Genomic DNA, 13,272 nt, shown 5'->3' on the forward strand with positions numbered 1-13,272 from the left:
ATTGTAGATGAAACTTGTTCAGTAACACAAGTGGTTACCCTCAGACTAGGATCAGTACTACTATCCTTCGGTGGCTGCTAAACTTCTTCTGTAAAGGAGGGATACCAGAAATGTTTGGAGTAACCGAAGTCTCTGATGTCGTTGGAACCGAAGTTCTAACTTTACCAGGAGATTTGGAACCGGTTAAACGAGTTCGCTTACTCCGTAATAGTTTCAATTCCAGAGACAAAGACGGTTGACTCGTAAGCCTCCGCGAACGACAGGATTTCAATTGACTTTCTTCCACGATTGCGGATTACTCGATCAACTAAAAAATCAAGGGGAAGTATATTTCCGAATTAGATGAATTTTAGACGCTTTGACACAACTTGTGTTTTCAATTTTTAAGAGTCGAGAAAAAACAAAAGATGACTCTAGTCGCCTTCGATTTTTAATGAGCCTGAAGTGACAAGTGCTCAGATGAACCTTTTCTGTTAAAGAGTCTGAAAAGGAACGAAAGGGACTGCTCTGGAAATCTAGGTAGAGGGATTACCAAACCAATCGCAAAATTGCATAATACTTTTTATGGTACGGCAGTCAATCTTCCCGAATGTTGTGTTCAGTGCATTGCAATCGATAGGGCGGCATACACGGATTCCTATGGATAAAGGATTAAGCCTATTGTGTTCTCCCAAAATATACTCAACGGTACGTGGGAGCACAAGTCCGTACTGGCACTTATCGTCTCAAAGTGGAGGAATCACCCAACCAACAGTGAGAACAATAGTTACCAGGCTTTACGATGCCGGAATACGTCTCTAGCCTAGACTTCTAGATGTTGTGCGTTAGGTTCCAAAGCGTTGTTAGATTCATTAAATTTATTTTATAGTTGATCTTACTTAAGAAATTTTCCTTTCAGGTTCACCGCGTGATGTATATACACAATTCCTAAAATGCAATCTAAGATGATAAACAGTCTTTTTTATCTTCTTTGTGCAATGAAAATCCTAGCTACTAAGGAAAGAGAGACAATATTCTTTCACAAAGAGCAAAGAGCACACACTATATGCACTGTCCTAAATCAAACCAATCAAACAGTCTAAATGCAAATACACATGCATGTATTTGTTTTCGACTTTCTTAATATGTGAATGATAAAAAGAAAGCTAATGTGCAAATCTGAATTTCTTTTCAAGAGACAATTACTAACAAGTTCTTTTTCAAAATCTAAAATGGAGGCAATCACAACACTTTACGATTCGGAAATGAATACTTGCTTTCGATACTAGAAAAATTAGAAATTCAGACCAAATACAATAGTAACAGGGTAATCGACTATCTACAACAACCAAACTCTTTCCTATGACTAAAAACGACACTTGCGACACTTTCAAATCAAAGGACGATAGTACAATTACGTTACTTTTTGCAAAGGAGAACTGAAAATGACTCAACAAATAAAAACATTTACAGTTCTTTGCACATTGGAGGTGGAATAACAGCAAGGAAAAGGGGTTTCAAATAGAGATATACTGATTACAGGCAACAAAATTCATGAATAGAACTAAAAAGAATGAATCACAGAAACCAAAACTGAACAATGCCTAGTCTGATCAGCGCACCTGTAACACAGTGAACTTGAAATGCAGCGCACCTACTACACTCGGGAAGTGCGCTGAATTTCAGATTCACAGAACAGTACCTGCGTTGGGCCAGAGACGAGACTTTGCTTGGGTTCTGGGTCAGAGTTTGCAGTTTAGTTCACGGGTTTTGGCCGAGCAAATGGTAATCAGTAAAGCAACAATCAGGGGTAGATCTAAGGAGGTTCTAAGAGCTACCACGAGGGCAATCAGAGAGTTTGTGAATCAGTTGTTTAAATCATAAACAAATCCCGGAGATTGACTGAAGCGGCATTTATCTACTTTGCATTTGCGTAGCAAATGCAGTTCGAAAGCTACCTAGCTCGACTTCAGGCTCCATCTGTAAGTTTATGAAATAAACAATCAAGGAAGATAAATAAACAAACTAATTCGTCCCCAGCGGAGTCGCCATTTTGTTACAGGGAAAAGTGTCTACATAGAACTGCTCTATCCCACTAAAGTGTGGTAGCTACCTTAGAAACAAACAAAGTAAAGTCTACTTTCGTTTTCTTTTATGAAAGATAGATGAGAGAAGAATAGGATACCAACCTCTGTCCTGCGCTAATCTCCTAGTTCGATTCCTCTCTCTTCTGATAGTCTTTTGTTCCTCGCCTTCTCGTATACCCAGCTTCACAGAGTACCTGTAGGATCACAGAAACATAAAACTATACAATAACATGGATCTACTATCATAAACAATCTAGGGTCAGATGTAAATTGACCATACAAATGCACAAAACATAGATTACACAAGAGTATGGAAGAAAACTTGAATAGCTTTATTGATAATCAAGAAAAAGCCAAGAGAGTTACAACCAGCTGTTCTGACCCAGCATCATCCTCTCAGCAAGTAAGCCCTTCTTCACCTCATACAAAGCTTAGATCACCCAACACTCTGATGTTGTCTCAAGAAACCAGCAACAATTCCTTACAAGATGCAAAATTCCAGCCCCCTGGATCTCTAGGATGAGGGATCCATATATAGATATCTGTAATGGAGATGAGTCACCTTGTGATTTGATTAGTGTCTTCCCTCTGATAGCTCTTGCTTCCACTTGGAGATTGATGATCTCTTACTCATCCTTGGTCGAATTCAGAGAGGCAAGTGTCACAGGAGAAGCTTCTGGAAGATTCCATGCTTTTCCACCTCGCGGATTGACACTGCCATTTGTCACTTCTCGCCCATCGCACCCCATAGAAAGACTTTTTGAAATGAAACGCACCCACATAGTGTAACTAGGTGCAATGCAATGCACTTTGCCTATGGAGCAGGTGAAATGATCCTGTTTTGACCAGTTCTGAGTAGTTTTTCATGGAGAACTTCTGGGAGAAGCTGTAATCAGTTGACCTTGTTCCTTTAGGGGTTGGAACAACACTTTTAGGGACTTAGGATCCCTTGGTTTATGGACATTTTATGCTTGGGGTTGTAGTGCCAAAAAATGTCTATAACAATAGTATATTGTTGTTACTACCTATTGTTTGTAGATTCTATGGAGGAAGCAAAACTTGAAGTATATACAAGTAGAGATGACTAATCGCATTCCAATAATATGTGACAACACAAGTTCCATCAACATCTCCAAAAATACATCCATGCATTCAAAGACTAAGCATATTCTGATCAAGTTCCATTTCTTGCAGGAACAAGTTGCAGCCAACACCATCAAACTTGAGTATATATCCACTAAAGAGAAACTAGCATATGTCTTTACCAAGCCATTGGAAAGAGAACCATTTGAATATCCTAGGTAGAATAGGAGTTATGACTCCTCCCTCTAAATGACTTCATTTTCATAGGAGGTGGAAACTACCCAACATGTGGAACTCATGGGAGAGTAGGCTACAATGGTTCAGGGGGAGTGCTCGACAAGTATTATTTCATGTTGGTGTCAAAGGGGGAGAATATTGGCATCAGAGTGGACAATGCCTAGCTTAAGGGGGAGCTTGTGGTGTTGCCATCAATGCCAAAGGGGGAGATTATTGGACATTTGATGGTGTATGGGTGGTTTTCTAAGTGTTGGCATTGATGTCAAAAAAGGGTCAACATAATGATTAGGTGTTTGGGAGGAATCCCATAGTTATTGAAGTGCTTTGTAGAAAATCATCATAGTAACAGGCTTACTGAAGAAGCCATAAAATGATCATCATGGTAATTGAGAGTTCAGTTGTCCAAGCACAAAGTAAAGAAAAGTCAAGGAGCACAAAGGTTTGCAACCATCTCACAGGTAGTAAATGTATTCAAATCCTACATTAGACCCCATCCAATGCAAAGTGCTCTGGAATATTTTCGCTATGATATGTGCAAGTTTAGAAATGGATTCCTAGATCAAAAGCTATGGTCTGCTGAAGTTCAGGGTTGTGAAGCTTTAGGAAGGAAGGAATATTGGCATATCAGAGGTTCAAGATATCAGTGCATTGGCATATCGATGATCTAGATACCAGCCATTAGGGATCAGAATATCGAAGATCATCATATCAACACATATTGGAGGTTCAGGATATTGACGTATGGGCATATCAGCGATCTAGGCACCAGTCATCGGCACATCGAAATATTGAAGGTCAGCGTATCGGTGCATCGGAATATTAGAGGATTTTGATTTCGAGGTATCGAAACTTCTCAAATGTGGTGCACTAAGAAGTTTTGATAGTATTAAAAGCCTCTAGTAATCCCAGACAAGATTAATAAAGGATTTTGTTGCAAATCCAAGGGTTGATGAGTCCTCTTCTCTCTCCTCCTAGCAAGACACATGGCAAAATGAGATTGGTTTCGATAAGCTACGGTGTTATTTGATGTTAGCATGACATTGTTGTACGATAGGACATATGGCAAGATGATTCAATGATATTGGGTGCCCTAATGTGCCAGATCAAGGTGAAACATGTCATCGCTATAATGAAACCATGTGGAGTGATGACGTCATATCAGAGCTTAGCATATACAAGGATTAACATATTGGAACTCTAGAACATACGGTTATTGAAAATTTCCGATGGAAGGGGGCTTCTGGTATTGGCTTGGCTCTTATTCATGTAAATCCAAAGAACCAAGGGCACAGAGCAGTAAAAAAGGAAGATTGTCCCCCCAGCAGAAACTAAATGCCTTAGCACCTTAATGCTAAGCTGCAGGTCACAAATCACGGTCCCATGGAGGATAAATAATCAAGGAGCTCAGCGTAACAGGAGTTAAAGACACCAAGACTGAGGAGTATCAGAACATTGCACCACTATGAAGTTGCGATATGGAGTTTCTCCGATAAGGAAGTACAGAGAATTAAAGGATGTATGGATCGGTAGCTAAGAAATTAAATGAAAGCATAGAGGAGTTGGTAGTTGAAAGGGACTAAACCTGCAAAAGACTCTGTAACAAGAAATCGAGGGCAACATTTTTGGTAGAGACTAATTCGAGAGAATTAAGGAAGAAATCAAATGCTTCGTGTGCATGAATGGTTGTGCTAAATGAGAACAGAGCAGTCAATTTTTTGATTCGTTAAAAGATTTGTGGATTAATAAATGAAATTGGGGCTCTCATTGGAGTGTCCAGGGCACCTAAGAATTAATTTCTTTGCACAAGAGCTATGTGCAGTCAGACTATGAAGAACTACAAGGTCCATCTCTATTTTTGGCACTGTGATAAGAAAATATGAAGAACTACAAGCTCCATATTTGTTTTGGGCACTGTGACAAGAAACTATTAGAAGATGAAAGAGTGGCAAGTGAAGCCATGCCTAAGTACATATTGGTACCTAGAGGAATAAGAGAAGACACTTCCTTATGCGGAGTGCCTTAGTGGAACAAAACCATAACCGACAACAGAAAATATGAGGATGTGAGCGTATGTGTGAGAGTGTAGTGTTGTGAACGTGTGCATTGAAGAAGAGAGGCCGAAGTACCTCAGAGGACACAGTGTAATACAACAACAAGAGCAGAGTGAGGATTGCGTGAAGAATTTCAAGGGTACTGCTGAAGTGTAGTTGGTGTAGAGCACTTGATAGTGAAGGCAGAGCACAGAGGAAGTGTTTCTGTAAGTAGCGAGAGGAGATCTACTTCCAGTGAGCATAGAAGGCAGAGTGCAGAAATCAAATATTGCGAACAACCATTGTTGGTATTTTACTTGTATAATTGTATGCCTCTGTTTTTAGTTTGCAAATTGTATGAAATAGTAGAGCAGTGACAAGAGCAAATTGGTGCCTACATATTGAAGAGGTTGGTTCCTCTTGGAAATTTGGTGCGTGCTAACCAAAGGGGGTCAGTGCCTCCTGTGAGTGGGTGCTAACAAACAAACGGATGTAATTAAGTGGGTGCTTAATTTACATCATAAAGAAACAACAAAATTGGTGGTTTTTTCCTCTAGGTTTCCACGTGAAAATAATAGTGTCAAATGTTTGTTGCTCATGTGATTGTTGTGAAGATGTGTGTCTGAAATATTGTTGGCTCATTGTTTTTGTGAATTAATTCTCTCATAGGTTAAAGAATATAAGGGACTAAAATCATAATATGAAAAATAAAAAGAGTTTCTTAATTACTAATTCACTCCCCCTCTCATAAACTCTTTGTTTCAAAATCCTGCCCTCAAGACACCATTTATACCCTCAAAAGGCTCTCGGAACCCCGCCTGTAGAAAAATAGGGCCTCTTGTAGAAATATAAGACCCCCTGTAGCAACTCCTATAGCAGGCTCATAGCACTATTTTCCTCAACCTGTTTTGCTCCACATTTTGACCTTAGCCCAGTTAAGATGAATAATGACCCTCAAATTTTGATTTGATGATTAAGGGAAGATCTTAGACCTCTCCAACCACCCCCTTTCCCCATTACAAAACATAGTTAGAATTAGTGTTTTCATTCATGAACATGTTAAAAGTTAGATTCCTTATTTTCAAGCAAATGTAAAGTAGATTAAAGATACATTCAAGTAGGTTACTGATTTGATTAATTGTGCTAAGTAGAGTAAATTTTCTTCTGCAAGTAGACTAGCCCTTTCTCTTTCATGCAATGTTAATAAGCATCACATCTGAATGAATGGAATTTTCACTTTCATTTTTTGAATCAGGTTCAATTCTGCTTTCATAAGACGTTTTCACTATAGTTGACTTGGAGGAATGGTCTTTATAGAACCAAACCTACTGTGAATATAACATTGTCACCTCTAATTTTGTACGAACCCCAGGTTGATAATTTAAGTTCAGGAGCCCTTGGGAGTTGTAGCACTCGTGGTGCAATACCAAGAATCACCACTTTTTGGCGTCATTATCGGGGAGGTGTCTAAGTAGGTATTATTTATTCTTAAGTATTTTTTGTTTTTTTTTTTTGTATTAGTCTTATTTCTTTGAAAAAAGTAAAAAATTTCAAAAAAAAGTCTTTCATGCCTCGTAGGAGTAGGTATAACCAAGGAAAATTCTTACCAAAATCCTCACACACTCAAGAAACCAGCCTTAATTCCTATTTGGTGGTTATAAACTACCCTCTCTGACTACAGGAGAGCTAGAAGACCCTCTAGGTGAGAAACCTGAAATTGTTGACAAACCTATTGGGGAAGAAGAAGAAGAACCCACCTCACCTACCCAAACCATGGCTAAAAATAGGAATAATGAGATTTCCCCATCAGAAAACCAATGGAGAAACTAGAATGAAGAATATAAGTCTCGTTGCCCTTCCATATTTCCATGGCCTGACCCTTGAGGATCTTAACACCTTCATGTTTGAGTTTTGTGTTATCTATAGGACCTATGACTATGACTCTAATGAGAAAAATCTGAACTTGTTTCCTTCTACCCTTAAATATGTAGCTTTATGTTTCTTTATTGGTCTACATGGAGGCAACATCACTACTTGGGCCCAAATGAAGGAAGCCTTCAATGATAACTACCAAGACCACTGTAGGTCCAAATAAACAAAGGAGGAAGTCTTTAGGATAACTCTTGGACGTGATCAATCCGTAGAGGACTATACGGAAATATTTGTTCGAACTCAATTATAGGAGGGCCAACAGTACCCTTGATGTTGATTCACTCAAGCTAGTTCTTATCTGAGGGATTAGGGAGGATGTGATGGAAACCCTGAACATGTTATCTGGAGGAGATATATACCAATTACCTTATGATGACATCAAAATTTTGTTCAAGAATCACTCTAGGGATGTTAGGAAAAAGGGTAGGTCTAGAAAAAAATTGGTCAGTTCCTCTCCCTCCCCAACATTCATCAAGCATGAGATAGGGAACATGTTGGAGGATTTCAAGAGTGAAATGTTGCATACATTTTCCTTGAAAATGGATACTATTCAAGTCAAAATAAAGAAAGAGGAAGCAAAATGGGCACTAGCTATTATCTTCCCTAGATGTACTAAAAGAAATCATAGGAATGAATGCCCATTGAATGTCATAGAAGTATGCCTAGTCTATGAGGAGAATCATGCAACAGATAAATGTCCCTCTCTTCCAGGACTAAAGGCTATATATCAGGGAGGAGTGGAGTGTGGGTCATATCAATTGTGCTTCATTAACCAAAGGATACCCCCAAGACCTTATCCATATCAACAACGCATGCAAGGTGCACAATATCTTCAGTACAATCCAAATCAAAACGCACCATTCCAGCCTTGGTACCCTTGTAATCATTCATCATGGTCCACAGCTCCTCCTTAGACTTATGCCCTTCCATATCCTTCTCAGCCTATCAACCATCCTTTTCAACCATATCCACCTCAATCTTCCCAATGGGGAAACCTCTCACAAGGGTGGAAGCCTCAAACAAACCAGCCTCCTGCTTTACTTCCTCCACCACAACCTCAACTACCGCTAGCTCATCATACCCAACCTTAGCAACCTCAAATGCCTTCTCAACCCAATATAAACTTGAACAATAAGCAGGCACAACAGATCTACAATGGAGGGACATCTTATCCTGCTTCTGCTGTGGAAATCCAAGAGATCAACCTTCAGTTTGGGAGGGTGCTCCTAGATAATCACCCACCTTCTCCACCTGAAGAGATTGAAGAAGAGAAGGAAGAGAGTGCCCCTTATGTCAATGCACCCCCCTATCTTGAAAGGTTGGTCCACCCTAACCATCACACCACATAAGAGGTTTAAATTCTAGGAGAATTCAAGAATTTGTGTGTCAAGGTACCCCTTCCCCAGGCCATTAAATATGTTCCCATCTACGATAATATTATGAAGGAAAAATGTTTCAAAAGGCCTAGGATAAGAAGAAGAGATACCCCCAACATCAATGTTGTTGGGAAACTATCTGATATGATGTTTGGGAGGGTGATCTCCCCAAAATACCTAGACCTTGGTAGCGTAGTATCCTAGTAATGGATGTCGCATCAATGGAATTATGATCCATACTACTCTGATTGATATTGGGGTTGTAATGAATTTGCTGACTAGGGAAACTATGTTGAAGCTCAATATCCAAGGGGATTTAAGAAAGACCACCATAGCGTTGCAGCTTACAAATAGATCCATAGTAGCTCCTTAATGAATTACTGAGGATGCCATGGTCTCCATTGACTCCTAGCAATACCGTACTAATTTCCTAGCACTCCAGCCCAAAACCAAGTTTAATGGATATCCTCTAATTTTAGGAAGATCTTGGTTGGCCACTTTTGATGTCTACATTATTTGTAGGGCAGGGAATATGACTATCAATAATGGACATTTATTGAAAAAAATTGTGTTCTATCCTCCTTCTCAACCTTCTATTGAACATGATTTACCAATATGTTTAGAGGATGAGGAAGAGGGTGAATTGTATCACACAACACCCTACCCATTCTACACTCTAGATATCATTATAGGAAGGGGGGGGGGGGGGGAATTGGATGATGATTACATTATCGACCATATCCTACATAACGAGCCTCCCATTCCCATACCAGTTGATGAGTTGCTGAAAGAATCCGAGAGTAGCCCCTGGATTGACTTGTGCTCTATTGACTCTATCCTAGAACAAGTAAATATTATAGAGTTTGGCCCATCCAGAACTCTAAATATTAACCCCTCTCTCTTGGAAAAACAAGAAGAACAATTGTGCAATGTACTGAGGCAACACTTGCATGCTTTTGCTTGGAATTATAAGGAAATGAAATTTGTGCATCCCTTAGTCTTTACTCATCATATTTACATCAAAGAGGGATGCAATACTGTGTGAAAACCCTAGAAAAGGATGAACCTAGCTCTTAAGGACATTATGAAAGAGTCTCACCTCTTGTTTTAGTTCCCAAGAAGAATGGGAAGTGGAGAATTTGTGTTCAATACCAGGAATGTAACAAGGCTATAAATAAGGTCCATTTTCCTTTGCCCTTGATTGACCAATTCCTAGATGACCTTGCCGGAAAGCAATTATTCTCCTTCCTGGATGGATTTAGTGGATACAACCAGATTCAGATTAGCCCTAAAGACCAAGACAAGACCATGTTTACATGTGTTTGGGGTAAATTTTCTTATAGAGTTCTTACATTCAGTCTATGCAATGCTCCTGCTACTTTTTAGAGGGAAGTCACAAGTATATTTGTTGAACTTGTTCACAACTCTGTTGAAATATACATGAATGATTTCACTCCTTATGGGTGTGACTTCCAAGAAGCTCTTTCTAATTTGTACAAAGTCTTAAAGAAATGTATTGAAATGAATCTCTCATTAAGCCCTCAGAAATGCGAGTTTTTAATGTATGTAGGGATTTTCCTTGGCCATTCTATATCCAAGGAAGGGATACAAGTTGTCCCAAACAAGATTTCCATCATCAAAAGGGTCCCTATCCCTAAAAAACAAAGAGATGTCAGAATTTTCCTTAGATTAGTTGTGTATTATAGAAGGTTCATTAAAGATTTTAGTAAACTAACTTCACCCTTGTTTGGACTGTTGGTTAAAGATTCATATTTTGTTGGACAAACAACTATCAAGAAGATTTTGAAGTACTGAAAGAAAATTTGACCAATGCACCCATCCTTATGGGTCCCAACTGGTCCTTACCTTTCCATATACATGCATATGCCTTAGACAAAGTTATAGGGGCTACCTTAGGACAGGTAGAAGACAAATTACCTTCTGCTATCTATTTCATGAGTAAGAAACTTTGCAAAGCTAATTTGAATTATACTGTAACTGAAAATGAATTCTTGGTTATGGTGCATTCTTTGAACAAGTTTAGGAATTATATCACTGGTTATCAAACTTTGGTTCACACAAATCATGCATCCATTAAGTATTTAATAAATAAACCTGATGTCAATTCTAGGATAATTATATGGTTGTTATTATTGCAGCAATTTGATTTGACTATTGTTGATAAACCAAGGAAAGAGAATGTGGTTGCAGATTTCTTGTCAAGACTAACCCTACCTGCAGGAAAGGAAGAAATGATAGATGATCAACTTCCAGATGAAAATCTCTTTTCCATATCGGTTCTTTCTCCTTGTTTTGTTGATATAGCCAACTATTTGGTTGTTGGGAGGTTCCCTCCTAACCTATCATCTAAGGAGAAAAGAAAGATTATCAGGAAGAGTGTCCCATTCACTTAGATTGGGGGAAATATTTTCAGATTGGGGCCAGATCAGATCCTGAGAAGATGTGTGAGGGAAGAAGAGGTCTTTGACATCCTCTCAACATGCCATGATGGACCCTGTGGGGACCACTTTGCTGCTAAGAGGAAAACCTTAAAAGTTCTACAATCAAGTTATTATTAGCCGACTTTACATCAGGATGCAAGAAGGTACACCATCAAGTGTGATTAGTGTGAAAGGATGGGTAAGCTAACACCCAAGGGTGAAATTCCCTTATAACCTCAAGTGACTCTAGAGCCATTTAAAAAGTGGGGCATGGATTTCATTGGACCTATTGATCCCCCATCAGGACAGAAAGGGTATGTCATTGTATGCATTAATTACTTGACAAAATACATTGAAACAAAAGAAGTAAATGTAGCAACTGAGAAGAAGGTGGTTGAATTCGTGAGGGAGAACATCTTCTACAAATTTGGTTTTCCAAGGGAATTTCACTAATTAAGGATAACCATTTACATCGAGTTTGATTAAATATTTCATGAAGCGACACCACATCAAGCGTAGGACATCTACTACCTATCACCCTTAAGCGAATGGGCAGGTACAATTATCAAACAAATCATTGTAGAGCATTCTTACCAAGGTTGTTAGCAACAGCAAAAATATTGGGCATACATACTTGTGGAAGCCACTTGGAATACAACCACTGGGTTCACTCCATTTGAGCTTGTCTATGAGAAGAAGGCCTTGTTTTATATTGAATTTGAGTACAAAACCTTGAGAATGGAAGCTTAGTTATACTTGGATCTCACTACGTCACAACAAGAAAGGATGCTCCAACTCAATGGTCTATATGATTTCAAAATGCAAGATCTCTTACACATTGAGGTAATCCATCAACAAAGGAATATTTGGCATGATAAGCACATCAAAGAAAGGTATTTTCAAGAAGTATATTGGGCCATGTTGTATGATTCTATATTCAAGTATTTCAAGGGGAAGTTAATGATAAGATGGATGGGTCCCTACCTAGTAGAGAAGTGTCATGAGAATGGGTCTATCTAAATCAAAACAATTGACGAGGAAGGGATTTCCTTACTTGTCAATGGTCATATGTTGAAGTTGTACAAGAAACCTTTTTCCAAGGAAGATTTTATCACTCCATTCAACAAAGAATTAAATGTGATTGGGAGGCTCATAGCCCTCAGCCCACCAAAATTCTAAAAAAAATAAGAAACATAATAAGAGGGCCTATACAAAAACCTCCATGAGGCATCTAGGGCCAACTCCTGAGTTGAAAACCTCTCTGAGACAACCCAGGAGCAAAAAATATAAAAGAGAAATAAAATATCCCCAAGTGAAAACCTCCTTTAAGGTGCCTAGGGAAGGCATGCAGGTTGAAAACCTCTGCAAAGGAAGCCTACTTGTCTAAAAAAAAAGAGAGAAAAATAAGCAAAAGAGAAAAATAAAAAAATAGGGAAGGAGTTCTTACACCACCTTTGTTAACAATTATTTTTCTTCGCAGAACTCCAAACAATTTACAGAATCATGGTTATAGGGTAGAATCTACAAGTGTGTTCCTCCATTTTTTCATATATACATTTCATTTCCACACTCACATACATACCTCTCTCCATCACCCAGTCAACAAAACAATCAAATTTTTCCTCCTCGTTGTAATGCTACAAAAGGAACCTATCATGCTACAAGAGGAGCTTGTAATGCTACACGAGGAGCTTGTAATGATACGGGAGGAGCTTGTAATGCTGCAAGAGGAGCCTGAAATGATACAGGAGGGAGATATGATAGGAAAAAGAGACCAGAAGGTCATGCTTTCTTTAGGTAATGTTAAGGGGGGTCCTCCAATATCAACTCCATAACCCATCCACTCCATATAGCCAAAATTAGCTCAAATTTTCCACTATGTCATGCATCTACAAAACACATAAATCCATGTTCTCCATTCTTATATCACTCAAACCACTTCCTCATGATCCTAATCCTATCCTCATACCTTTCATAACTTTCCCTAAATCTAACATCCAAAATGAAGTCTTGAAAAGGGGATTAAATGATTTCTACAAGAAGGAGACTCCTCCTGTAACAGTATGTTCAGTCACAACAAAACTCTCTAAAAAAAAAATTTCCACCC

The sequence above is a fragment of the Pinus tabuliformis genome, chromosome Q, assembly GCF_031772625.1.
Source record: "Pinus tabuliformis cultivar Carrire ecotype Pingquan chromosome Q, CPIR1, whole genome shotgun sequence".
NCBI lineage: Eukaryota > Viridiplantae > Streptophyta > Pinopsida > Pinales > Pinaceae > Pinus > Pinus tabuliformis.